This window comes from Prionailurus viverrinus, chromosome C2 (assembly GCF_022837055.1).
Source record: "Prionailurus viverrinus isolate Anna chromosome C2, UM_Priviv_1.0, whole genome shotgun sequence".
NCBI lineage: Eukaryota > Metazoa > Chordata > Mammalia > Carnivora > Felidae > Prionailurus > Prionailurus viverrinus.
The window spans coordinates 134,620,449-134,646,959 of record NC_062569.1 but is presented as its reverse complement, the minus strand read 5'-3'; the positions used below and the strand labels follow the sequence as shown (position 1 = coordinate 134,646,959).

The following is a 26,511-nucleotide window of genomic DNA, read 5'->3' as shown; positions in this document are numbered from 1 at the left end:
TTTCATCAGAATGATTTTGGCAAACTTAGATTCTTTCATGGAAACTACATTGAATAGCAAGGTCAGTTTTCAAAAAGCCTTTCAACTTGAAAAAAAAAAACTATACAAACAGAAGGGCATTCTTTGTGGCACTATCAGATTTTCTTTTGTAAATTTTGATACATTACAACTTTCCTAATATGGATTTACACAGTTCCAGTGTGAATCAGATTTTGACTTACATAAAAAAAACAGAAATATAGACTGGCAATACAGTATATGCTTACTCAATTTGTACATTGGTTTATATCACATTTTTGGGAGTTTTTCCTGATCAGGGAAAGACAAAATCATTTTACAGTTTAGTTGTTTGCATCTTGTATTCTCGTAGGCATAGTAACAATGGACATGTTTGAATCGTTAAGTGTTGACTTCCTCCTTGTGTCAATATTTTATCCAAATAAACAGCTTCTCTGGCAAAGAAAAAATACATTGCACTTGTTAAAATAAGTCAGCGAAACTTATTGAGCTTTTGTATGTGTTAGAGCACTCTGTATACTCAAGAAAGGGCTATCTAACATGAGGAAAGCTAAGTAAATGAAGTGATCATCCTGATTTCTAGTGATGCAATTTTATAAAGGTGGAATTTCTATTCTTAGAGTTATTGATTAAATTAAGTGAGTGGCATGAGACTTTTTTAGGAATTACAGGGAAAAACACATGATTGACACTAAGTGGAAAGTATTTGAATTTTAGGAGTGAAAATTGTTCAGACCCTAAAATCTATGCCAACTTCCAAACTAATTGGCAGATAAAATTTGGGAATCAGGTGGGTAGAGGCTGACTATCAGATCCACTACTAATGAAACACTATAGACCATGCTTTAAATGTGAGGCCTATTAGGCTTCAGAATGACCTTCCCTGTTTCTCTTCCCAAGTTTTACTCATTCTCTGAGTCACAGGAAAGTCTGGACCCCTGAAGGGCCCCTCCATTACAGTGAAGGAAATTAATGGTTGAGCCCTGAGCAAAGTTCTCTGCAGAGGACCATCTGCAGTGGCTGTGCAATGCATATTCAGTCCCTTCTTCCAAATAAAAGGAGAAATTCTGTAGAAAGAAGTGAGTGGCAAGTGAGTGACTTGTGAGCAGAAGATGGAAAAGCTCTCCCAATATCTTTCCCTATGGAAGATTGGACCACAATGGCAGGCTCAGCTCCTCCAAGAGAAAGAAAAGAGTTTGCTGTGCATATCTGTAACTTTAGGGGCATCTAGAAGGCTCCTTCCTCCTCTAAAACATAGAGCATTTTACCAGAAGTTTCATTATTACCCCATTACAAATTTAACCTTTGCCTACATACTACTTTCTTCCCTGAAGAATACAGAAGAGTAGTTACCAATGATGTTTATTAATCAAGGGATACAAGTTTCATTTTGTACAGTGAAATTGTTGTTTCAAACTATTTTGCTAATTTGGAGAAGAATTCATTTTATTTAGAATGAAAACACTTGGTACTTGTATGGGCTTTAAATGTCAGACATGGTTCTTTCTCAATTCTTGCTTCCTTCGTTCATGGGCTATCTACTCTAATTCAAACCCAAAAGACTGAGTGGTGTAGAGGTCTCTTCAAAATCATGTTAAATATATTTGATTAGCACAATATCTATTTATACCCCTTGATTCTGCTTATTTCCCAAGCAGGATATCCTCTGCACAGCAGATAGTCTTAGATTTGAACTTTGGCAAGGACATGTTGCCCATGCAAACTTGGATGGACATGCAGGGAGCCTGAAGTTTTGTTGAGTTACAAAAATCCCAGGTGGTCTGGTCTATAAAACAAAAAGCAGAACAGTGAGCAATTTTGTAAATGTTATTGTGAAATGTTTGTTCTTCATTAAGATGGCTCCTATTTTTCTAAGAATGACTTGGGGTTTCTGTCCCTAAAGGCATAAAAAGTTATTCACAAATCTACAGAAAAATACAACTAAGATTTCCATGCACTTTTATACTGCACAAATTGCATTCCTCCAAGTGGCTTTTATCCAAAAGGCATGTATTCCATTCCTTAGTGATAAATTTCTACTCCACTGCCTTCAGCTAACATTAAGGATGCTCTTTCTAAATTGGACATAGGACTCAGCTATCAGAATCCCCAGATATATCAATCCCTTGAAAAATGGTGGGAACTTGGGGTGAGGTGGCAGAAACTGACTCTGTCTCTGACTTGCTGATTATTCTGGCTTCTAAATTCCCAAGAATGTCAAGCTTATTATACTCTGTTTACTTAACTTTTCTTTATAATCATCATCCACCAGAAATTTTCCATGTTTTTAGGGGTTTTTTTCATGCCTTTGCTTTTGAAGAGTTATTAGTATTGTTTCTAATAACCATACAAAGTGCATTTCACTTTGGATATTTGCAACCTTAATTGATAAGAGTCAATGAGCACATCAAGTGCAGGGTTTAAAAGCAGCCACACAATTTACCTACTATGTCTGTGGATTGTCTATGCTGAAGAATTTGTATGACTTTGATGAAAGCGAATGCTTCATGAGCTGAACAAAAGTATGTTTTTTCAAATAACATACCAATAAAAATTTTTTGTTCAGTGCTTCCATTTTGTTCAAACATGATTAAGCACAGACACAGACAAACTCAAGTAAACTATGGTACTAGCCTATTGTGATATCCCTCACCTCTTCTTTCTATAATTTCTCCCCCAAGTATAATTCAGATGGTCCTCTGTTTCCTAGAATAAAAATAAGAGTTTATTAATGATTGTTGAACTAAATTAAATAGAAAATGGACACATTTTTTCCTTTTTGCAAATATATGTTTATTTTTGTCCCTACCCATCATGAAATTTCATACTGGATTCTTCTCATGATTTTTTCTATCTTTTCCAAATCTTGATGGGTCACTCTGGTACATTGTCTCCACCACCCCATATCCACACTCATACACATTACACAAACCATTTTGAAAATCCTTTCTTGCTTCTCTTGAGACCATGGTCTTTAGTCTTCCCATACCCCTGCACCAATTGGGTTCTTAGCAAAACTACATGGCACGTTCCAATGGTATAGCTGAGAATAATTTAATAAAGCTTCCATTAAAAAAAAAAAAAGCAGGGGCACCTGGGTGGCTCATTCAGTTAAGCATATGATTTTGGCTCACGTCATCATCTCGCAGTCTGTGAGTTCAAGTCCTGCATCTGGCTCTGTGCTGACAGCTCAGAGCCTGGAGCCTGCTTTGGATTCTGTGTCTCCCTCTCTCTGCCCCTCCTCTGCTCATGCTCTGTCTCTCTCTCTGTGTCTCAAAAATGAATAAATGTGAAAACTTTTTTCAAAAAAAGGAAAAGCAAAACAGCAGGAAATGGTAAGCAACCTTACTCCCTATGCCATCCCACCATTGACTATCATCTCAAGAAAATTAGGTTAATAATAACCAACACACTGTGGCAAGCAAGAAAGGGTGCTACAGAAACAAATTCCTTGACCTCATTCTCCTTGTACCTAATCTCTATTGGCCAAAGCCAAACGGAGGACAGAGAACAAATACATAAACTGGTCCTCAGACTTCAGTACTGGAGCATAAGGAAGTACAGATTTGGGTGAGAAGTGAATATGGAAAAGCAATAAAAAATATTCAGTTCATATCTCCATTTCTCTCTTCTGTACCCAAGGGTTTATTTTCATATATGTTTTTCTAAAACTTTGGCATTCCCAGAGACTATTCCTGGACAATTTTCACCTTACTCTATTAGACATTTCATAGACATTATCATAGTTTGCAATGATCTTCAGATTCATATGCTACTTATAAAATATGTCATAATTATCCCAAAGCTGACTTTACAGATGCCTCATCATTTCTCTGAAAATACTATCCTTCTCCTATAAGGTATTATTCTGTTGCTGCCATAAGAGCAGATATATATATATATATATATATATATATATATATATATATAACTCTTCTCCATAATATTTGATATTCAGGCAGTCATCAAGTTCCTTCATCCAAGCAAACAATCAAACATGGCTTAGCACTTAAATATTTCTAAAATGTATTTTCTCTTTTCTAACTCTACTACCAAGGCACTGGTCCATATGCCCTAATTTTCAGAAGGTTTAGATGATCAACTGTATCATATGCATAGTGGTCAAAGATCATGAGGATTGTCAGAGTCACTGGATTTGGAACCATGGAGACTTCTATGGATATATGAGAGATTAGTTTGAGCAAAGGTAGGACCAATCTCTTGAAATTTATTAACAAATGGGTAATGAGGAATTGAAAAGAGCCAGTGTGGTTGTAAAATAATGGAGAGAGAAACTCAGCTTGATGTGACAAAATGTTGGAGGGAAGCTTTATTGTTTTATTTGTTTGCTTTGACTCTTTTTTGGATAAGGGAAACATAAGTTTTGGAAAGGTTTATGATAAGCAGCAACAGCGGGAGAACATTTTTGGGAAAAAGGCAACAAATGATAACAGTGAAGCAACATTCTGGCAAAGGATATTAAGAAGTGGAGCTGGGAATTAAAGTTAGTCTATATTTTTTATGATGAACATACAGGGCAAAAACAAAAATTTTAAGGTCAAAAAGAAGAAAACAAAATGCATTGATGATCATTTGTACATTTGCATATTATTCCATGATGTAGATGAAACATAATTTATTTATCATTTCCTTGATATTTTATATTTGGATACACACATATTTGTCGTTTTCTTTTTGGTTACTATGGAAAATGCATCAGTAAATATGCTTGTACATAGAGTCTCAAATAAAAGTGAGTTTACTTTTAAAGGATCAAGTAATAGAATATAATCGATAGGTATAAATTTATATGTACTTTTCTAATTGTCTAATTGATTTTTAAATTTTTGAAACAATTCACATGATTCATCATGTGTAACTGAAACTTTGTACTCTTTGACCAACATCTCCCCATTTCTCTCAACCACCAACATCTGGCATCATCACTCTATCTTCTGATTTGATGAATTCAGCTTTTTTGGGTTCCACATATAAGTAAGATCATGCAGTATTTATCTTATTTACCATAATGTCCTTTGGTTTCATCCATGTTGTCCTAAATGGTAGAATTTCCTTCTTTTTTAAGATTGAATAATATTGCATTGTATATATACCAAATCTGTACCCATTCATCGGTGCACACTTACTTTTCTCAGTGGGAGAAGTCACAGACTAAGGGGGTCTGTGTCTCAAAACTGAGTTGTGTAGCTTTGGGGGAGAAGAGAGAAAGATAAACTGATTGGGGGTGCTTGGGTGGCTTATTTGATTGGGAGTCCAACTCATGATTTCAGCTCAGGTCATGATCTCACCGTCATGAGATGAAGCTCTGTGTTCGGCTGAGCATGGAGCCTGCTTAAGATTCTCTCTCTTGGGGCGCCTGGGTGGCTCAGTCGGTTGGGCGTCCGACTTCGGCTCAGATCATGATCTCGCGGTCCGTGAGTTCAAGCCCCGCGTCGGGCTCTGTGCTGACAGCTCAGAGCCTGGAGCCTGTTTCAAATTCTGTGTCTCCCTCTCTCTCTCTGACCCTCCCCCGTTCATGCTCTGTCCCTCTCTGTCTCAAAAATAAATAAAAACGTTAAAAAATTTTTTTAAAAAAAGATTATCTCTCTTGTCCTCCCCTGCTTGCACACTCTCTCTATTTCAAAAAAGAAAACAAAAAAGAAAAAGTAAAACTGAGAGTCTTAACCTCAGAAAAGCATCTATCCTTGTTTTTTTGTTATTTTTCATCCCTCAACATTCTGCTAGGACCATTCCACTGGACTCCTGGGCTCTCATGGAAGTATTTTCATCCATGAGTGATTGTCAAAATCAGTGTCTCCGTGAGGGAATGAGACCTCCTTCTTGCTCATGTCACTCCCTACTAACATTCAGAATAGGCACTTTGAAACCTTACATCTGGGGGCACGTGGGTGGCTCAGTTGGTTAAGCGTCCAACTTCCACTCAGGTCATGAACTCACGGTTTGTGAGTTCAAGCCCCGCATCAGGCTCTGTGCTGACAGCTTGGAGCCTGCTTGGGATTCTAGGTCTCCCTCTGTCTCTCTGCCCCTCCCCTGCTCATGCTCTGTTTCTCTCTGTCTCTCAAAAATAAATAAATGTTAAAATTTTTTTTTAAACCTTACATCTGCCTGCCCAATATCACAGTACATCTCTCTATTGTTCAGAGCTTCTATCATGCTCTTCAGTAAAAGTTTTTAGCTTTTGTATTTAGAATGTGTACCTTTTTAAAAATTTGTTCTTAAATGTGCTATAGTTTTATCCTTAATGTAAAATGTGTATTTCTTCATTTTAATTTCTAAATCCTTGACATATAGAGAGAAATATTAATGCTTGTACTTTATCTATATTAAGCTATTTTTAGATTTTCTTATTAATGCAAATAATTAAAAATTATAATCACTGTAATATTTTAGGTGGAATATAAAATGTATACATTTCAAGGGGAATGAATGTGTATATCCAAAATAATGTATTTTACTTGATGCAATGTTGAATTTTTTTTTTTAATTTTTTTTTCAACGTTTATTTATTTTTGGGACAGAGAGAGACAGAGCATGAACGGGGGAGGGGCAGAGAGAGAGGGAGACACAGAACCGGAAACAGGCTCCAGGCTCTGAGCCATCAGCCCAGAGCCTGACGCGGGGCTTGAACTCACGGACTGCGAGATCGTGACCTGGCTGAAGTCGGACGCTTAACCGACTGCGCCACCCAGGCGCCCCAATGTTGAATTTTTTTAATGCTTATTTATTTTTGAGAGAGAAAGAGCAAGCAAGTGGGGGAAGGGCAGAGAGAGAGGGAGACACAGAATCTGAAGCAAGTTCCAGGCTTCAAGCTGTGAGCACAAAGTCCAACGCGGGGCTCAAACTCATGAACCACCAGATCATGACCAGAGCGAAAGTCGGATGCTTAAGCGACTAAACCACTCACGCTCCCTGCAAATTGGAATTTTTAGAGATGATTGCAGTTATTAGTTTTTTAAATTATTTTTTATTTATCTATTGATATTCCCCTCCTCCCCCCCCCACCCCAGCGGGATGGGGGGGGGGGAGGAGGGGAATATGGGTGGTGGGCATTGAGGAGGGTTCTTGTTAGGATGAGCACTGAGTATTGTATGTAAGTGATAAATCATGGGAATCTTCCCAAGACGAAAAGCATACTGTATACACTGTATGTTACCTAACTTGAGAATAAATTATATTTCAAAAAAAAGATTATAATAATAAACATAAAACTGTAGGATCCAAATGTAGCTGATGTATCTTATAGAGTATGCCACTTTTCAGAGAAATTTGAGTTGTATTTTGTTTTATGTCTTCAAAAGCCAAACTGCTTGGCAAATGCAACTGCTTATTTTCCAGGTAACAGAACAAAATTTCAAGAAATTTGAAATAGGTGTTCATGATCATTCAGTTAATAAATGTTAGAACTTGGGTGTCAGTTCATCTCCTAATATAAATCCAGTGAACTTCTTATGAAATCTGAGATTTCCAACTTCATCTTAGTGATTACATTTAGTGCCTCCAGATGACATATATTGCCTGAAAGCGGGGAATGTATTTTATACTTTCATTCATATTTAATTAATTCATAATTTATTTCAGAAGCAAAATGATTTTTAGAATTTGAAAATAAAATTGATGAGGAATTTTTAAAACTCTTCATCTTTCATTAACACACAGAAGATCTATAAGGTATTATCTATCGGTTTTCATTTTAATAATTTTTCTTTTTAAGTTAAGAACATACTTTAAAAGGGGGAGACAGTTGCTCTTGCTAGAAAAAGAATCATAGTGTGTCTTGGTTTAAATGATGCCATAGATCAGAAAATTGTTTTATTGTCACCTAATGAAAACAGCTATAAAAACCTTGAAAAAAATATTTTCCATTTTAAAGTAGCCCCAGGTATTTCCTAACTCGATGAAAACATCTTAAGGACAAACTTATCTTAAATGAGTGCTAAGGTCTGTTTGTTTTTATTCATTTTTCTATTTGAAAGCTTAGTATATCTATTCTTTTCTCTGGAGTTTTATTTGATGGAATGTAAAAATACCAATGGCCTATAATGAACACACTAATGAAAAGCACTAAATTTGAGCACCTGGGAACTTTCAAAAGAAAAGTGCAAAATCATGAAAAGTATGTGGATTTTGTAGTCAGACAAATTTAGGTTTTAAACATGAACCTACCAGTTACTATTAGACCATCTTAGATATATTATGTAACCTTTCTAAACTGCCATACCTCTGTTAAACTCAAATTAACTGCATGTAGCACATTGATTCACTGGCCAGTGACAATCTTTGAATACTTTTTTACCTGATAAAGAAAAAGCTGAAAGTGAAAATCAGTAAATGATCAACTAGGATTAAAAACAAACATTAAAGAGGCGGGGGCACCTGGGTGGCTCAGTCGGTTAAGTGTCCAACTTTGGCTCAGGTCATGATCCCACAGCTTGTGAGTTCCAGCCCCTCAGGCTCTGTGCTGACAGCTCAGAGCCTGGAGCCTGTTTCAGATTCTGTGTCTCCCTCTCTCTCTGTGCCTCCCCTGCTCGTGCTCTTTCTCTCTCTCTCTCAAAAATAAATGTTAAAAAAATTAAAAACAAATAAACATTAAGGGGTGCCTGGCTGGCTCAGTCAGTAGAGCGGAGTACTTTTGATCTCAGGGTTGTGAACTCAAACCCCACATTGGCTGCAGAGAGAGAGAGAAATAACAAGAGTGCTCATAAAGAAAAACTTAAAAACAAAATAAATATTAAAAAAAGAGCTGCAAATCCCTCTAACAAAAACCTTGATAAGTCAAGTAACATTCATCTATAACAGGGTTTCTCAAACTCAGCACTATTGACATTTTTGGCAGATGATTATTTAGTATCAGGGCTGCTGTGCAAATGGGGGATACATGGTAATATACATGACCTTTACCTTCCAGATAAGAACAGTACATCCCCCAAACCCTTATGACAACCAAAACTGTGTCCAGCCATTTCCAAATGTCTTCTGGAAGAAAACCACACCCTTCAAGAACCATTAATGTGGAAAATGGAGTTTTGCCACACTAAATGAGCACCTTGTAATGAGAAGCATGATATGACTGTATGAAATCAGACATTGCTTACATAATTTATGCTATTATTTTCAGATGATCGAAAGTGAAAGCCAGTATGTCTTATTTCCTGGCATTGCCTTAAAAAAACCTTATAGAAGTTCAAACGAATTATTGATTTTTAAATCTTGCTTTCCTGAGTTTACATGTTTGAGAGCTGTGGCTAGTTATGAAATGACACACTTTCTAAAAAATAATGTTCTGAAAATCTGAGGCAAGATAGGGTTTCAGAGTAAAAAGTAGTGATTACCAGTGCTAAGTTTTTTAACACTGGGACTTGAAAGACCTTCTTCTTTTTTAATTAAAAAGTGTTTTCTCTTATGTTTATTTATTCTTGAGAGAGAGAGACAGAGAGAGAGAGAGAAAGAGAGACAACGTGAATGGGAAAGGGACAGAGAGAGAGGGAGGTCCCCAATCCGATGCAGGCTCCAGGCTCCAAGCTCTGAGCTCCAAGCTGTCAGCACAGAACCAGACGTGAAGCTCCAACTCACAAACTGTGAAATCATGACCTGAGGTGAAGTTCATCGCTCAACCAACTGAGCAACCCAGGCTCCCTGACTTGAAATACGTTTTTAATAAAATAATAAATTATTTGCCATTTCACAAAACATAAATCAGAAAACCTGAATAAAAATGGTCCTATTTTAATAAAACTCTTTGATTGTATTCAGTGCATATATTTTGTATTGGAATATGCAATTTTCCTCTCCTTCATGTTTTCTGCCCAGAACCCTTTATTTTTTTTTTAATTTTTTTTTAACGGTTATTTATTTTTGAAACACAGCATGAACAGGGGAGGGGCAGAGAGAGAGGGAAACACAGAATCAGAAACAGGATCCAGGCTCTGAGCCGTCAGCCCAGAACCCGACGCGCGGTTCGAACTCGTGGACCGTGAGATCGTGACCTGAGCTCAAGTCGGTCGCTTAACCGACTGAGCCACCCAGGCACCCCTGCCCAGAATCATTTAAACAGCTATATTTCTGCCCTTTATCTGTTCTCTATTATTCTTTCCTGGGGGACAATATGTGACTTCCTTGATTGGTGGGAAGGAACTGAACCTGGGCAGATCAGCCCCTTCTCTTGCCATTTTTTTGGCCATAATCCTACCAGCAAGCATGGACTTTCTTCCCAGCACCATTAAATCTACAGAGTTGTGCAGTAAACCTGTGATTATCCAGCTGTGCTGAAGACTGGCTAGATATGTACCTAGTTAAGAGGTGACATGTTTGTAAGCAGAATGTTTATCCAGATAAAAAAGCTAAAATTTTTGTCTCCATTTCTTTGGCACCTATCAATTGATTTTGAACATGGGTTACAGAAAACAGAGCTGTTCTTACTGAATTTCAAGTGATTCTGGTAAAGCTTTTCATCCTAACAGGAGCTACCAGATGAGAAACACTCTATTGTATTTTTTTCTTAATTTGAAGGAAGAAAACAGGATTGCTTATTGGCAATAAGTGAAAATAACATGTTTATATCAGTACGTATTTGAAGGACTTAGAATTATATATTTCAAGTAAGAATATGGGGATGTATGTTAGCGAATTAAAATGAGCTATTGTTTTAAATCAAGACATTTGCATATTAATAATCACAAATCTTGTTTTTTTTTAATTGTTTTAATGTTTATTTAGTTTTGAGACAGAGAGACAGAGTGACAGTGGGGGAGGGGCAAAGAGAGAGAGGGAGACACAGAATCTGAAGCAGGCTCCAGGCTCTGAGCGTCAGCACAGAGCCCGATGTGGGGCCCGAAATCATAAACCATAAACCATAAACTGTAAGATCGTGACCTGAGCCAAACTAGGACGCTTAACTGACTGAGCCACCTAGACACCCCTCTTGTTGTTTTTTTTAATTATAAATATTCCATAGAAATAAATCACCATTAACTGAAAGAAGAAATGGAAAATACATATTTCTAATTTCATTGTCTTAATCTATTCAAATAATACAAGTTTGAAACTCTTAGTATTATAAAGTCATTTTATGCAGTTTGCATTTAACTTTATTGTCTTAGTGTTTCCTTTTTAATAATTAGTTGGGTCATTTTGGTAAATGGGATAATAATCACAGTAATAGTGATAATAATAATATCAACCATGTGGCCCTTACAATGTGCTCATCACAATTCCACTTACCAGGCCTCTATTTGCTCATTTACTATTTGCACCAGCCCTACAAAATAGGAACTATTATGATTCCATCATGAAAATAGAAACACAGAGCGAACTTTGATATTCTAAATCCAGATTTATAAGAACATGTGTCTTTAACACCAAATTTAAGTGTGCTGTCGAAACAAGATAGCTAGGTGCTTAATAGTCTAGTGGCAATAGACACAGTTGAAATATATACATTCCTTTATTATAATTAAAAACAGGTTTTACTGCAAAGAGCAGGGGACACTGCAGCCCTTTCAGTTGGGAGAGCAAGCTACTTGATTCACTGTATCTTACCAGGGACAGAGTCAGAGAGGCTCTGTACTCTTAATTAGTTCAGAGTTATTCCTCTCATTTATATATTAAATGAAAGAGTTGAACATGCTTGGGCCACTTTCAGACATGGGCCACCTTAAGCCTGGCTTAATTTACCCTTCCGACCCACATGACTAACTATACCTTACTCTAATTTAAAGAAAACCAGTAGCATGAAGATTTTAGCCTTGCAATTATGAAGACTTCAATTCTTTGCATATATTTACAAGCAGTAACTAATCAAAAGGAGCATTGGGTGCCTGGTGGCTCAGTCAGTTGAGCATCCAACTCTTGGCTTCAGCTCAGGTCATGATCCCAGGGTCATGGGATTGAGCCCCACATTGCCTCCATGCCCAGCATAGAACCTGCTTGAGATTTCTCTCTCTCTCCCTCTGGCCCTCCCCTGCTCACATGCACTTGTATTCACACACACTCTCTCTCTTGCGCTCTCTAAAAAGAAAAAAAAAAAAAATATATATATATATATATATATATATAAATTTTAAAAAATTAAAATTAAAATTAAAAAAATACAAATAGATTTAAAATGTGTTTACAAGGGTAAATGTGCATATTTGTTGAAACCAAGAAACTTTTGGAGTTAGAGTTGCAATTTTATGTAGAGCATACATGCTAGCTGTCTTTCATTACACTATTAAATATATGTGAATATTAGTCCATTACCAATATAATTTGACCTTTAGTCTTCCTCCTAAATAAAAAGTTATGAAAATGTCCATTTTCCTGCCAAGTAGCATATCATCAGGCTAAAAATAAAGAACAAGATTGAAACTATGATATAATATATGTATTGCTATATCTATCCATATGCATTATCAAAACAATTTAAATTTATTTCTATACCATACTAATGCTGAGATAAAGGCAAATAGTCTTTTAAATTATTTTTAGTGAAGATCAGTTTATCTAATTGTTGATTATTTTTTCTCAAATTTGGGTACTTGAAGAAAGAGGTAACATCCCAAATAGAAAACAAAGTATGTCTCAGTAATTATTTAGAGAAGAAAAAGATATTCATATTTAATGAAGAATAAATTTGTTTGACTGAGTCAAGTTAATAATTACTTTATCATGAACCATCAGAAGAATTGTGGGTATATTTGTCAGTAGCCAAGTTTTATCTTGTATCTATTTCTTCAAATCTTATTTAGGAAAGATTTGGGTTTAATAATAAAATTGAGAAACTCTTTGTAATTTATAAGATAAAAAATATGCAGCTGCTATATACTATACCATAAGCAGCTGTCATGCAGTATTAAAAATACTTTACACAGTGTGTGTGCATGTGTATGTTCATGTGTGTATTTAATGGAAGCAATCATGTAAGCGAGGTATTATTCTATTATTCCCTGAAAACCAGGCAAATTAAATAATTCCCTAAGGTGAAAATGATGGGAAAACAACTGATATCTAAAGTCCAACCTGGCAGGAGCACCTGGGTGGTTCAGTCGGTTAAGTGTCCAACTTCAGTCCAGGTCATGATTTCAGGGTCCATGAGTTTGAGCCCCATGTCAGGCTCTGTGCTGACAGCTCAGAGCCTGGAGTCTGCTTCAGATTGTCTGTCTCACTCTCTTGCTTTCCCTCCCCCATTCATTGTCTCTCTCTCTCTCTCTCTCTCTTTCTCAAAAATAAAAACATTAAAAAATCTTAACATCCAACCTGACAACTTGCATAAGAATGAAAGTGGACCATTTTCTTACACCATACACAAAAATAAATTCAAAATGGATTATGGATCTAAACGTGAGACCTGAAACCATAAAACTCTTAGAAGAGAACATAGGCAGTAACTTCTTGGACATCAGCCATAGCAACTTCTTTCTAGATATGTCTCCTGAGGCAAGGAAAACAAACAAAAATAAACTATTGGGACTACATCAAAAAAAAAAAAAGCTTTTGAAAAACAAAGGAAACAACCAACAAAACTAAAAGACAACCTACTGAATGGGAGAAGATATTTACAAATGACATATCTGATAAGGGATTAGTATCCAAAACATATAAAGAACTTATACAAATCAACACCAAAAAGCCAAATGACCCAGTTAAAAATAGGCAGAAGACAAGAACAGACATTTCTTCAAAGAAGACATATTGATGGCCAATAGACACATGAAAAGATGCTCATCACTTTTCATCAGGAAAATGCAAATCAAACCACAATGAGATACCACTTCACACATTTCAGAATGGCTAAAATCAACAACACAAGAAACAACAAGTGTTATTGAGGATGTGAAGAAATAGGAACCTTCTGGCATCATTGGTAAGAATGCAAACTGGTGCAGCAACTGTAGAAAGTTAAAAAATAGAGCTACCCTACATTCCAGCAATTGCACTACTTGGTATCTACCCAAAGAATACAAAAATACTAATTCAAAGGGGTAAATGTGCCTTGATATATATATAGCAGCATTAATGGAAACAACTGAAGGGTCCCTCAACTGATGAACAGATGAAGATGTGATATATATTTTATGCCACAAGTATAGATGATATAGATATATACAATGGAATATTACTCAGCCATAGAAAAGAATGAAATCTTGCCATTTGCAATGATGTGGTTGGAGCTAGAGACTATTATGCTAAGCAAAATAAGTCAAAGAAGGACAAATACTGTACCATATTATTTCACTCTTCTACGGAATTTAAGAAACAAAACAAATGACCAAAGAGGGAAAAAAGAGAGGAAGGCAAAACAAAAAAGAGACTCTTGACTGTAGAGAACAAACTGATGGTTACCAGAAGGGAGGTGGGGGGGATGGGTTAAATAGGTGATGGGTATTAAGCAGGGCTTTTGTGGTGTTGGGCACTGGGTGTTGTATAGAATTGTTGAATCACTATATTGTACACCTGAGACCAATATAACACCACATGTTAGCTAACTGGAATTTAAATTAAAACTAAAAAAATTAAAATAAAAAAATTCTATCCTATCAGAATCCACAGCATATCTGTATTTAAAGCTGCTCATTGAACTTCATAAGCATTTCACAACTAAATTATGTTATTATGAATCTGTGAACACAGCCAATTCAGAATGGCTTTCTCAACTGTGCTTAATTTTGAAAGAGCACTTCTTGGATGTATGTAGATGAGATTGAATCTTTTCCTTAATTCTGTTCTTTTTGGGTTTGCTACCAACCCTACCCCCCACCCCCCACCCCAGAATTTGAGTTTATTCATTCTAAGGCACTAACCAGAGCCATGTAAGAAATGAGGAGTGGATAACCATGTACAGAGTTCTGCTGACATTCCAAAAATTCAGGAGTAAAGATCTAGAAATTTGGGAGTTAAACCCTCAATTTGAATAAAACATTTTTTATGTGTTCTGTCTTGCTGAGTGATGTAGGAAGTAAGTACTAAGTCATTTTAAAAAATCTGAACCTCTTTTCAAGAGCTGGTTCTGCCCTGAGCTTTTATTTACAAGGAGACTCAAGAGGCCTTTCATGCTGAGCTAGAATGGACTGATTCCTGCAGACCTGCAAAGAGCCAGCATTCAGAAAAGAAAAATGATGTGACTCTGTGGAAAGGAAGTTTCACCATATTTCTATCTTGCAATAGAATCTCACTTCTGCCGTGTTCATTTTTATTATTTTTAATGTTTTATTTATTTTTGAGACACAGAGAGACAGAGCATGAGGTGATGAGGGGCAGAGAGAGAGGGAGACACAGAATCCAAAGCAGGCTCCAGGCTCTGAGCTGTCAGCCAAGAGCCCGATGTGGAGCTCCAACTCATGGACTGTGGGATCATGACCTGAGCTGAAGTTGGATGCCCAACTGACTGAGCACCCAGGGTCCCCCATTATTCATTTTTAATAGGTATGACACCCAGGCTTCAAAAACAGTTGTGCAAGAAATATCATCTGTCTTTATGTCTAAAATTTGGCAGCCCTGATCCTCTGGAATCACAGAAAATGTAGGGGTTTCCCTCCCCAACCTATGACTGTAAGCAGTTGTGTCATTTACAAAGCTCCAATGCATTCGAAGAGATGGCTGTCTCGTCATCTGTCATCCAATTGCATAGCGACAACTGACTTTCCTCCTTTGCAAGATATTTTTAAAGTTGCCACCTCTATGCTGCTTCTGGGCTATATTTAGCAATCTGAAAAACTCTAGATTCTAGCTATGATTCTGCTCCTAACTAGAGCACATACTACTCTTCCACAGAGCCCTTGCCATCTTTTTAAGAGCTTCAAGGAAGCAGCACTACTCCTATAAAACCATGACCTAGAGGCCCCTTCCTCTTTGCCCAGCCTGGGGTGACATCTATGTAACATATGTGAAAACCCTGTAATGAGAAATATAAAAGCAAATAAAAATTCATCCATGGATATCTAAGACATTATCCAGCTACAATTTTTTTATGCAGTAAATCTACCATAAAATTTTTATGTTTCAAGGTGGTTGGTTCTTTGCTAAGAAACTTTCCCTAAAGTAAGCAGTCACCTGGGCTCACACCTATTTTTGTTGTGGTGGTGGTGGTGGTGGTGGTGGGTTTTGCTTTTGTTTTTTGTGTTTTTTAGCATACCTGATTTGTGACAGAGACCAAAACTTGCTGCAGCCTGATTGATAAAGAATCATAAAAACTGGTGAAAGTGATTGGTGTTGATATAAACTGTTTGGGGAGTGTTACAGACTGAATGTTTGTGTCAGTCCCAATTTCATATGTTGAAATTGAATCTCTAACGTGATAGCATTTGGAAGTGGAGACTTTGGGAGATAATTAGTCAGGATGGTAGTGTCCTCATAAAGGGAATTAGTGCTCTTATCAAAATAAGCCAGAGGGCCATCTCTCCCTCTTTGTGTTTTCTGAGGACACAATGACAAGTTGACTGTTCATAACCTGGAAAAGGACTCATAGCAGAGCCCAACTATATTGGCACCCTGATCTCAGACTTGTAGCCTTCAGAACTGTGATAAATATATTTCTGTTTTTTATAGACCACCAAGTTTATGGTAACGTTAGAGCCTCCAAACTAAGACAGAGAGCATACATATTATTTAGATAAGATGGATAGGTAGAAAGGAAAAGTCTGCATAATTGGCACTTTCTTTAGGATACCACCTTATATAATGAGAACAATAATAATCACAGATTAAGTAATTCAAAAATTTCAGCACCTAAATCTTCAGATTTATGTTAATTATTTTTGAGTACTTCAAACCTCAGTGTGGAAAAAGTATTGAACTAAATATTGACTTTCAGGTATGTCTGGGATAACAACTTCTACTCTGCTGCCCAGAGGAATATAATCTTTCCAGACAAACAAATCATTGAAAAAAAACTGCTCATATGTATGTCTGTTCCCCATTTTTGTAAGCTATCTGTGTTATCTAGAATGAACTTAGCTCAGTCCTTTTTTAGGATTTGGGATTTTGGATAAATTTGCAGGGATTTTTCTGGAGGAAGCATCTACAACTAACCATATCCACAGACTGAAAAAAGGGTAGCCATCCCTACCTTGGCTATTTGAAATTTTGCCGTGTAAAATTATAAAGCACCATACAGGACAGGGCACAGTTTCAGATGTGGGATCACTAAAGGGAGTGGTAGGTTAAAGGGTATAAACAAGATTAAAAAGGGGTAAGAATGGGGTGCCTGGGTGGCTCAGCCGGTTAAGCTTCTGACTTCCACTCAGGTTATGATCTCGCGGTCTGTGAGTTCAAGCCCCGCGTCAGGCTCTGTGCTGACAGCTCAGAGCCTGGAGTCTGCTTCAGATTCTGTGTCTCCTTCTCTCTCTGCTCCTCCTCCACTCACACTCTGTCTCTCTATTTCAAAAATACATAAAAAGTTAAAAAAAAATTTTTAAAGGGGTAAGAAACTTTTTTTTTGCAATCTAGGTTGTCAGAAGCCATTTGAAATTTCAAAGAATTTGTTTTTATTTGAATTCTTATTTCATTTATTTTATTGTTTCCTAGAAATAACTTTGCTACTCTTTTGGATAAGATTTCTTTCTTAGAAAACTAAATTTGTTGAATAAATAAAGCTAGTCTTAACCATTCATTCTTGATAAATTCCCTGCATGGCCAAATTTTTTCCACCTTTCACTCTCATCTCCTCCATGTTATCCCTCATCAGTTCCACCTTTAACATTATGCTGGAAGGAGTGGGGAGAGCTCCTGTGACTTTAACTTTATGCACAATAGTACCATGCCTCCTGCATGTATCTGTTCCATTTCTTCTTGGTAGAAAGCCCTCTATCTCCTTATCCCAAACACTATTCACTCCCTTGAAGCCTATTCATCCTTCAACCCCCACAGAAGGAGTCATGTCTCTGATCAGGTGAGATGCTTTACTTCTCCAGTTGGATACTTCTCTGTGGCAGATACCTTTAGTTGTGTCCCAATATCTGATAGATATGAGGTACTTCATGATTAGGTATGAGGCATGGCTTAATCACCTACTAGAAGACTGAAGACTATTGTCTTTCATTCCTTTAAAAAATTATTAAAAATGTTTTTTCAGGTACTTTGGAATGTAGACCATGCGCTGACCAAGGCCGCAGTAATAGAAAAAATGGCAGGAAAGATTCAGAATATTGGTATGTATTATCTGCATTTGGCTACTATGAGAAAAGCTCACAAAAGCAGATCTAAAGCAGAGACAGAATGTAACATAAGATCTTTTTTTTAATGTTTGTTTATTTTTGAGAGAAAGAGAGAGAGAGATAGAGTGTGAGCAGGGGAGAGGCAGAGAGAGAGGAGACACAGAATCTGAAACAGGCTCCAGGCTCTGAGCTGTCAGCACAGAGCCCGACATGGGGCTTGAACTCATGAACCGTGAGATCATGACCTGAGCCGAAGTCGGATGCTTAACCAACTGAGCCACCCAGGTGCCCCCAACGTAAGATCTTTGATAAGGAAGGCATTCTAGTTGTCTGAACATCCTATATCTGAAGACTACAGAGCAAAACTAAAGAAGTTTTTGGCCTCAAAACTTAGTCCTTTTTTTAAGTTTATTTTTATTTATTTTGAGAAAGAGACAGCATGAGAAGGGAAGGGGCAGAGAGAGAGAGAGAGGGAAGAGAGAATTCCAAGCAAGTTCTGCACTGTCAGTTCAGAGCCTGACATGGGGCTCAAACCCACAAACTGGGAGATCATGACCTGAGTGGAAATCAAGAGTTGGATGCTTAACCAATAGAGCCACCCAAGAGCCCCAAGCTCTAAGTCTTAATAGGAGATAAAGACTTAAGTTTTGTGAAAGTCGGGAGTCTGGTAAAAGAGACTGGATTTATAATGTTGTCTTTTAATCCAGGCACATGGTTTCACATGGCTTCAACAAAGGACATAGGAGTTGAGGTAACCAATTACCCCATTTTGGCCAGGATAAAGAGGCTTACTGAGCCTCTAAAATGGAACTTTCCATTTTAAAACCAAGATATTCCTAGACAAATGAGGAAATGTAAAACATCTCATTCACACTTTATATTGATTATATGTTGATATAATATTTGTGATACATGGGGTTAAATATATTATACAAAGTATTTTACCTCATTATTTTTATTTGTTAATGTGGCTACTATACAACTTAAAATTATATGTGTAGCTCACATCATATTTCTATTGGTTAATACTATTATAGACTTTCTAAATATTTTTTTCAGAGCGCCATTTCCTATTATATTCTCTGGTTCCATTCCTTGGAAAGACAGACTTACGCACACTACAACAGAACGATGAAAGAACACTCATTGCACTTAAAATCTGAAAATCCTTTCTTAAACTTCAAAAAAATATAACTGGGGAAGAAACTCATTTCCATTTTTAAAGAATAACTACTTAAAATATTATGCCAGTCATATCACATTGCCTAAAATGTAAATAAAATGCATCCATAGATGTAAAGTTTAAGTACACAGATGTTCAACAGCATATGTGAGTTCTGAAACCTCCTGATGGGCTAAATAAATTACATAAATTAGTACTGTTAATTACTCTCCAAAGAGCAATGTCAAAATGATAGATGGATAATTCTGATTATTGAATGTTCTCTGTCAAGCACAGAAGAATGAGTTAGATCAATAAAACCAGAGTGATATTTTGGTGTACCCAATGTTTTTAATATTTTTCATTGGTCCTTTCCTTCTCTATTAGTTTTCTTATTATGATAATCATTAAAATAAATAGCTCACCATATCTTTTGGTTGTTATGCTAGATTTTGGAATAATCTTCATAAAAAAGAAATGAAAAAGTAATAACATCATTAATTAGTATCATATTTATTCTACTAACATTACCCACAGCCTTCTGTTTCTATCCATTCAAATTGCTGCCTTTTAAGTATAGGAAATCAGAAGCAAAATATTTGAACATAACAACATGTCATAACTCTTGCTTCTACCTATTTGTCTGTGTTTCCTATGTACTATGTTCATTTTTTTATGGAAGACAATTTGTGTTCACTATTGAACAAATAATGATACTGATTAATTTATAATAAGCAAATTAAGAAGCTATCAGGTCTCTATCTTGTTGGGAGAGGATGGGATACCCTAACTGACTGAAAAGCAAGTGGGAATTGACACCTCTTACTCATGGCTGTCATGTAAACCTGGGCTTTTTAATCTAAGAAAGTATAGTCCAGAAATTTAAAGCAACTCACAACATATTAAAGAGACAGTAATTCAGTCTAGAAGCTACAATGACAAATATGAATGGTCTATCTAGATGAAAAATCCATTCCAAATAATTTACCCATCATGGAATCAGCAAAAGATAAGATGATAACATTCTATGAACTGTTTTTGATCTTGGTATTTGACTTACAGAATTCTTTTTGTAAATTAAATCCCTAAGATTTTATTTAGGGGAGTGGGGTGGTAAGATGTATTGTACTAGATGGTTAAAGAAACTTGAATAGAATAGATAGGCTTTTACTAAAAATGTGAAAAAGAAAAACACCTGTTTTTCTTCTCCACTCTTACTCTACTCGCAGAATATTTTACTTCTGATACTTTGTGTAATTTCTGTTTTTCTTGTTTTGTTTTTTTCTCCCACCAAGCAATTATTTGACTCCAGTTGGGTATCCTACAATTCAATTCAGTTGACACTATCTGTGTGGAGGTACCAGTACATTCCATGAGTTAAGCCCCACAAGACCCCCCAGAGCGCGTGCACGCACACACACACACACACACACACACACACACACACACTTCAGTTGTCAATCTTCTAGTTGCAATTGCTCAAGTTGTTTGTTACCTGTACCTCTGACAATCAGATATAAATTAGAAGTCCCCAGGGCCTCTTCATTGGGTTTGATTAATTTTCTAGATTCTCAAAGAACTCAGGAAAACAGTTTACCTACAAGATGACTGGTTATTACAAAAGGATATACCCCAGGAAGAGCTGGACACAAGAGATGCATAGGGCAGGTCCACGAGGACAGGCTCAGAGGTTCTATGCCCTCTCCAGGCAAACCACCAGGCCAACACCTCAATGGATTGACTAACCTGAAAGCTCTTGAATCCTCAGGAATTTTTATAGTGGCTCCATTATATAGGCATGTTTAATTCAATCATTAACCATGACTGATTAAGTCAATCTCCAGTTCATCTCCCCTGCCTGCAGGTCAGAGGGTGAAAGTTCTAACCCTATAATCACAGGAGTGGGTCCCCTGGTGGCAAAAATCCCTTCATCCTCAGGAGCTTCACAAAAGTCATCTCATTAATAAACTGAGGAGTGGTTGAAAAAGGCATTATGAATGAACAAAAGACACCTTTAGCTTTCTAATTACTTAGGAAATTCCAAGGGTTTGGGAGCTCTGTGTCAGGAACTGAGACTAAGATCGAATAAATATTTCTTATTATAAATCACATTATTGCAGTATGTCAGAGATACAAAAATGAAGAAAGCAAGGGGAAAAAAGTCAGAGAGTATTAGGAGGACTGGCTGGAGAGAGAAACTATACTAGAGCTAACACGTTCATCCTCTCACATTAGTAAGTGCATAGAAGAAGAAAAAATAGGCAAGAATACTTCAAAAAGTAAGAGAATATTTTCTCTATCATTATGTTTATAAACATAATTCTTTTTAAAAAATATCCATTTGTTCATTTAGTTCGTATTTATGGGCCATCTATTATTAACTACCCATCCCCACTGATCTTAATGTTCTGGGAAATAAAAATTATTTTGAAATAGTTCTTGCCCTCTAGGAGCATATACTTTTATTAATTTACACTTAAAAAAATCAGCATATGTGCTCAGCTGTTAATTTTTCATTCCCCTTGAGTAATTACTCATTTCCACTGCCCTATTTAATTGGTTTAATGTCATGCACCATTTGTTTGCTTGCAGCCATTTAAAAAATACACAGAGTTGTTCCAAACTAGACCATGTCTCTTGGCGCTAATGTGACAGCTTTCATATACCACTGTCTTGATACTTGATTGTTGTCACCCAACATATTGGTTGTAAGTTAACATCAACTCTATTTAGGTTTATTTCCTGGAAATTGTGGAGTTTTCTTTAGCATGACAATGAACAAAACATTTGAAGGTAACTGCCCTTTCCTTCCTCCTCCATTCCTCCCTCCTTCCCTTGTACCCTACCTTCCTTCCTTCCTTCCTTTTTTTTTTAAATTTTAGAGGCCTATTCCATTTAATAAGTTCATAAAATTAATATAAATTTGTAATCATAAAAGGAATAAAAAATCATTTAAGTTAATAAACAGATGTAGTTCATTGATTGTTTATTTAGATAATGACAAATATGATTCTAATTTGGAATAGTTTTTTCACACAAAATGTTAGACTTAAAAGACCAGTATCATTAAAAAGACGGGTTACTGTTTAATAATCCTTTTGAAAATTGATGACCATGAATATTATGTTGAACCTCAAATCTACAATACTCTACTGAAACTCTGTTCTCTCTCTCTCTCTCTCTCTCTCTCTCTGTCACACCTATACACTCTAAAACACATAGGCACACACAGCCTCCAGGAAATTCTACTCCATTCTCTTTTGAGTACTGAGAAAGTAAATGATTTATGAACTCACTTTTTGAGGAATGTATTTTTTCTTTGGACTTCTACTATGATAGAAAATATTTCAAGATCATTTTTTTTAGAATTAAAGTCTAAGATTCCTGGCAAAACAGAAGAGATTTTAAAGTCATTTTTAGAAATATTAGGCTCAACTCTTTTTATATAAAATTACAATATGATGAATCTGTTTGACTATTTGAAAGCATATTTCCACTAAATATTATATACTTCTTTAGAAAAATGGAAACATTCATTTGTCTTATTTGATCTTTTGGAGAATATTCTCTATGGCCCAATTGATTTCTCAAGATCCTTTCTTTTTCAGAAGAATATGTCAGCTCTCAAGTGTCTAGTAGTTCTTTTATCTGATCTGGCCTCTTTAAAACCCACAAGCCTGTTTGGGTTATCAGATCTACTTTAAAATGCTGCCATTCATCTGTTCAATTTAATGCTTGCTCAGGAGGGAGCCGCTGTATTGACTAAGGGCTATGCCACAATGCAGCTTGGAAAATGAGAAAAGAAAGAAAAGCAGGCCCAAGCTAAGTATACCATTAACTCTGCCTAAGACGGCAATACATCAATAGAGCATTAGACATAATCATGTTTTATATAGTTAGTCAACCACAGAAAAGAATAATCAGAAATATTTATTCAGAAAGGAACAGGAACTCTGTTAAGTCTGTTAAGCATTTACTCTTCTTTTCTCCCTCAAAAATGATGTGTAGTAATTAGTTTTCATCTGTACAAGCATTTTCTCTCTTAAAAATTAAAACATGTCTTACTGTAAAGAATGGAAATCAAGAAAAAAGATGTAGCTTTTGCCTGTACAATGCTTAAAGGATGGTTATTAAACAGAAAATAAATAGACTAAGGGCATTCTTACCGGCAGATAATATTTTTCTGTTATATATTGATTGAAGAAGAATGAAAATGTGGTTGCTTTTCAATACTCTATTGAATGGGCCTACTTTGTACTCATTAATAACTAGTTAAGTCTCAGGACAGTAAAATTTGCTTTTAATTTACAGTCAGCTTAGTAAACTACTAAATGCCATTTCCATTTGTATTAGAAAGCCATTTAATTTCCTTAAAAGGAAAGTTACTTAAATTAATAAAAAGAAAAGGAATGGGAAAGAAAAGAAGGAGGAAGGAAGGAAAGAAGGAGAGACAGGAGGAAGGGAGGGAAGAAGGGAGGGAGTGGGGGAAGGGAGGAAAAAAAATGCAGGAAGGAAGCCTGACTATGGTTTATGCCTGGAAGCCATGCAGTTTAGAAGACAGATCATGGGATCTTTCTTTCAGCTCTGAATGATTTCTCTACTGCTCATTGGGAAAACAATTTGAGATAAGCCATTTTCTTTTGTACCACATTCTGTTATAGTGGGAATTTGCAGAAATAATACTTATGTCAACAGATCGTTGTGAAGAACAGAAGAAATAATATATATGTATAAATAGTTTATAAAGTATAAATTGCTGTGCAGCGATTCTCAACCATTGCTTCTAGAAAATACAGGTATCCTGTGAGCCATGGTGAGCTGCTACCTACCTAAAATAGCCTCAGGGTAATATTTCCTCAATTCTCAGCAATAATCAGTCAATATACCGTTCTCCATTTACAGGTTTTTAAGTCATTTTTTTCTTACACAGTTGGCAAACGCTACCTTTACACATTCCAAATAAATAACCAAAAATTAATAGATTGCTTTGAAATTGACAGACTTAGAACACACTGCAAACCCTCTGTCCTGTTTCAAATAAATAGAAATTACAGAAGCAATATAGGAAACAGTTTAACACATAACTGATTTCTTACTAATATGGATTGAGCTGTTACAGAAATCTTTCACCTGCTTCAGGTACATGTGTGCATACGAAGTTAAACTCATAAATAACAAAGAGAACACCGCCATGCAAGAAACAAAGAATGAATTGAAAATTAGAAAAATCAAGAAGGACTGAAGTCTAAGGACTCATAAGGGAGGTACAGACACATGTACAAGTTTATGGTTAAAAACTGGAGGATGCAGATTAAAGTCTGTAGGGAAGAGCTTATTCTCTAGTACTTAGACTAATAGAACAAAGCTACCCCAAATAGCAAGGAGTCATGAGGGACTAGGAAAAGCCTCTTCAAATAAGTTTAGGAAAACAGCAAGCATATTTGTTATAAATCCTCCAAAGTAGTGAAGTCAGGAAAAAAGATGCCTGCAAGAATTAGAAAGCACCTCTATGAGATGCCCATATTTGTGAGGCCTGAACTGATGATACCTTGGTAATACAGGAATTGTCATGCCTAGGGAATTTATTTGTGATTATGGTGCAACTTAGTGGGTCAGATTTACTTATTATTTTTTTGCCAAATATTTAGTTAATTATGTATCACAATTTCTTAAATAATTATCTCTTCCAAAGAAAATGCAAATACTCATATAACATATTAAATTTCCTTTTTTCTCATTTATACTGAAAACTTCCTGAATTCGTAATTCTCTTCCGCCTATTGCTTATTTAATTCTATTCTATCCTGATGTTCCATTACTCATGAATACTACAGTGCTGTATTATCCTCCATAACCATAATACAGCTGTCAAAACCAGGAAATTGATATAGATAAATTACCACCATCTGATTCTCAAATCCCATTCGAGTTTTGACAATTGTCCCAATAATCTCTTATAAGCAAAAGGATCTAGTTGTGAATCATGCCTTGAACAGTCTGGAAGAGTATCTGAGTCTTAATTTAACTTTTATGACCTTGATACTTTGAAGTTCACAGCTAGACATTTTGAAGAATATGTTTTAATTTGAGTTGTCCGATATTTCCACCTAAATTCAGGTTACGTATCTTCAGTTTACGTATCTTCAGCCGAAATATAGTGATGCTTAGGGCACCTGGGTGGCTCATTCAGTTAAGCATCCAGCTTCTTCTTTGGCTCAGGTCATGATCTCGCAGTTCATGAGTTCAAGCCCTGCGTCAGGCTCTGTGCTGATAGCTCAGAGCCTGGAGCCTGCTTCAGATTCTGTGTCCCTCTCTGTCTCTGCCCCTTCCCTGCTCACACTGTCTCTCTCTGTCTCTCAAAAATAAATAAACGTTAAAAAAATTAAAAAAAGAAACATAGCGATGCTGTATTTTTCTGTTTTCAATTATATCACATATCATTTTTTATTTTTTCCCCATTGCCAATAATGTTCAATGTGATACTTGATTAAGGTGACGACTGTTAGGGTGCTTCCTGGTTAGAATCTAATATCCCCGCCAGGCTGCATGCCTCATCTGTTTAGATTTTGAAAAGCCACTTGGGAACTTCCAGCCACATATACCCCTGTGCTCTCTGCTTAGTCTCAGACACCCTCTTCGCGGCCCCATCCCATAGTCCCATATCTCTTGTCCTCACCCTGCTTAGGCTCTCACTCTGCATACCGGGCTACCATCTGAATTTAATGTCTTCTTCACCCTGCAGGTTTCTGATAGTCCACAAAGAGCTTTCCCACACTCGAGATTCTTTTCATCTTGTTTTGGCAGTGACATCCCTTGACAGACGCCAGTCATCATCTGATGCCCTCTCCATCCCACTCAGGCTCTGAAAGCCCACGATTCCCTTCTCTCTATGCTCCTTCTCCAACATTCCATGTAGGATGCCTTTCCTTAAAGATACTTTTCATACTCTGCTACACCTAAATGCTGTAGAACTGAACTGATCAGGAAAATAAAAAGAAAAGAGAAAAGAGCTGGATTGTATTTTTATACAATATTAGAGTCCCCCTTGCTTTGACCTTTATATTCCACATATTTATATCTATTGGAATTACAGGTATATCTGGACTTATATCTATCATATTATTTTGTTTTCTTTTAATTTACTGTTATTTTCATTATTATTTTACTTCTTACTATCTTTTT

At 36.3% G+C, this 26,511-nt stretch overlaps 1 long non-coding RNA gene across 1 annotated transcript in view; it reads right to left on the bottom strand.

The window, feature by feature from the left end:
- Positions 1-1,616: 1,616 nt before the first annotated feature.
- The window catches only part of LOC125174405 (uncharacterized), an 87,485-nt gene continuing 62,590 nt past the window's right edge, over positions 1,617-26,511 (bottom strand). Inside the window, exons 3-4 of the long non-coding RNA XR_007155444.1 lie at positions 2,672-2,724; positions 1,617-1,804 (exon numbers count right to left, since the gene is read on the bottom strand). This is a non-coding gene — a long non-coding RNA (uncharacterized LOC125174405). The remainder of the gene's footprint in view (positions 1,805-2,671; positions 2,725-26,511) is intronic.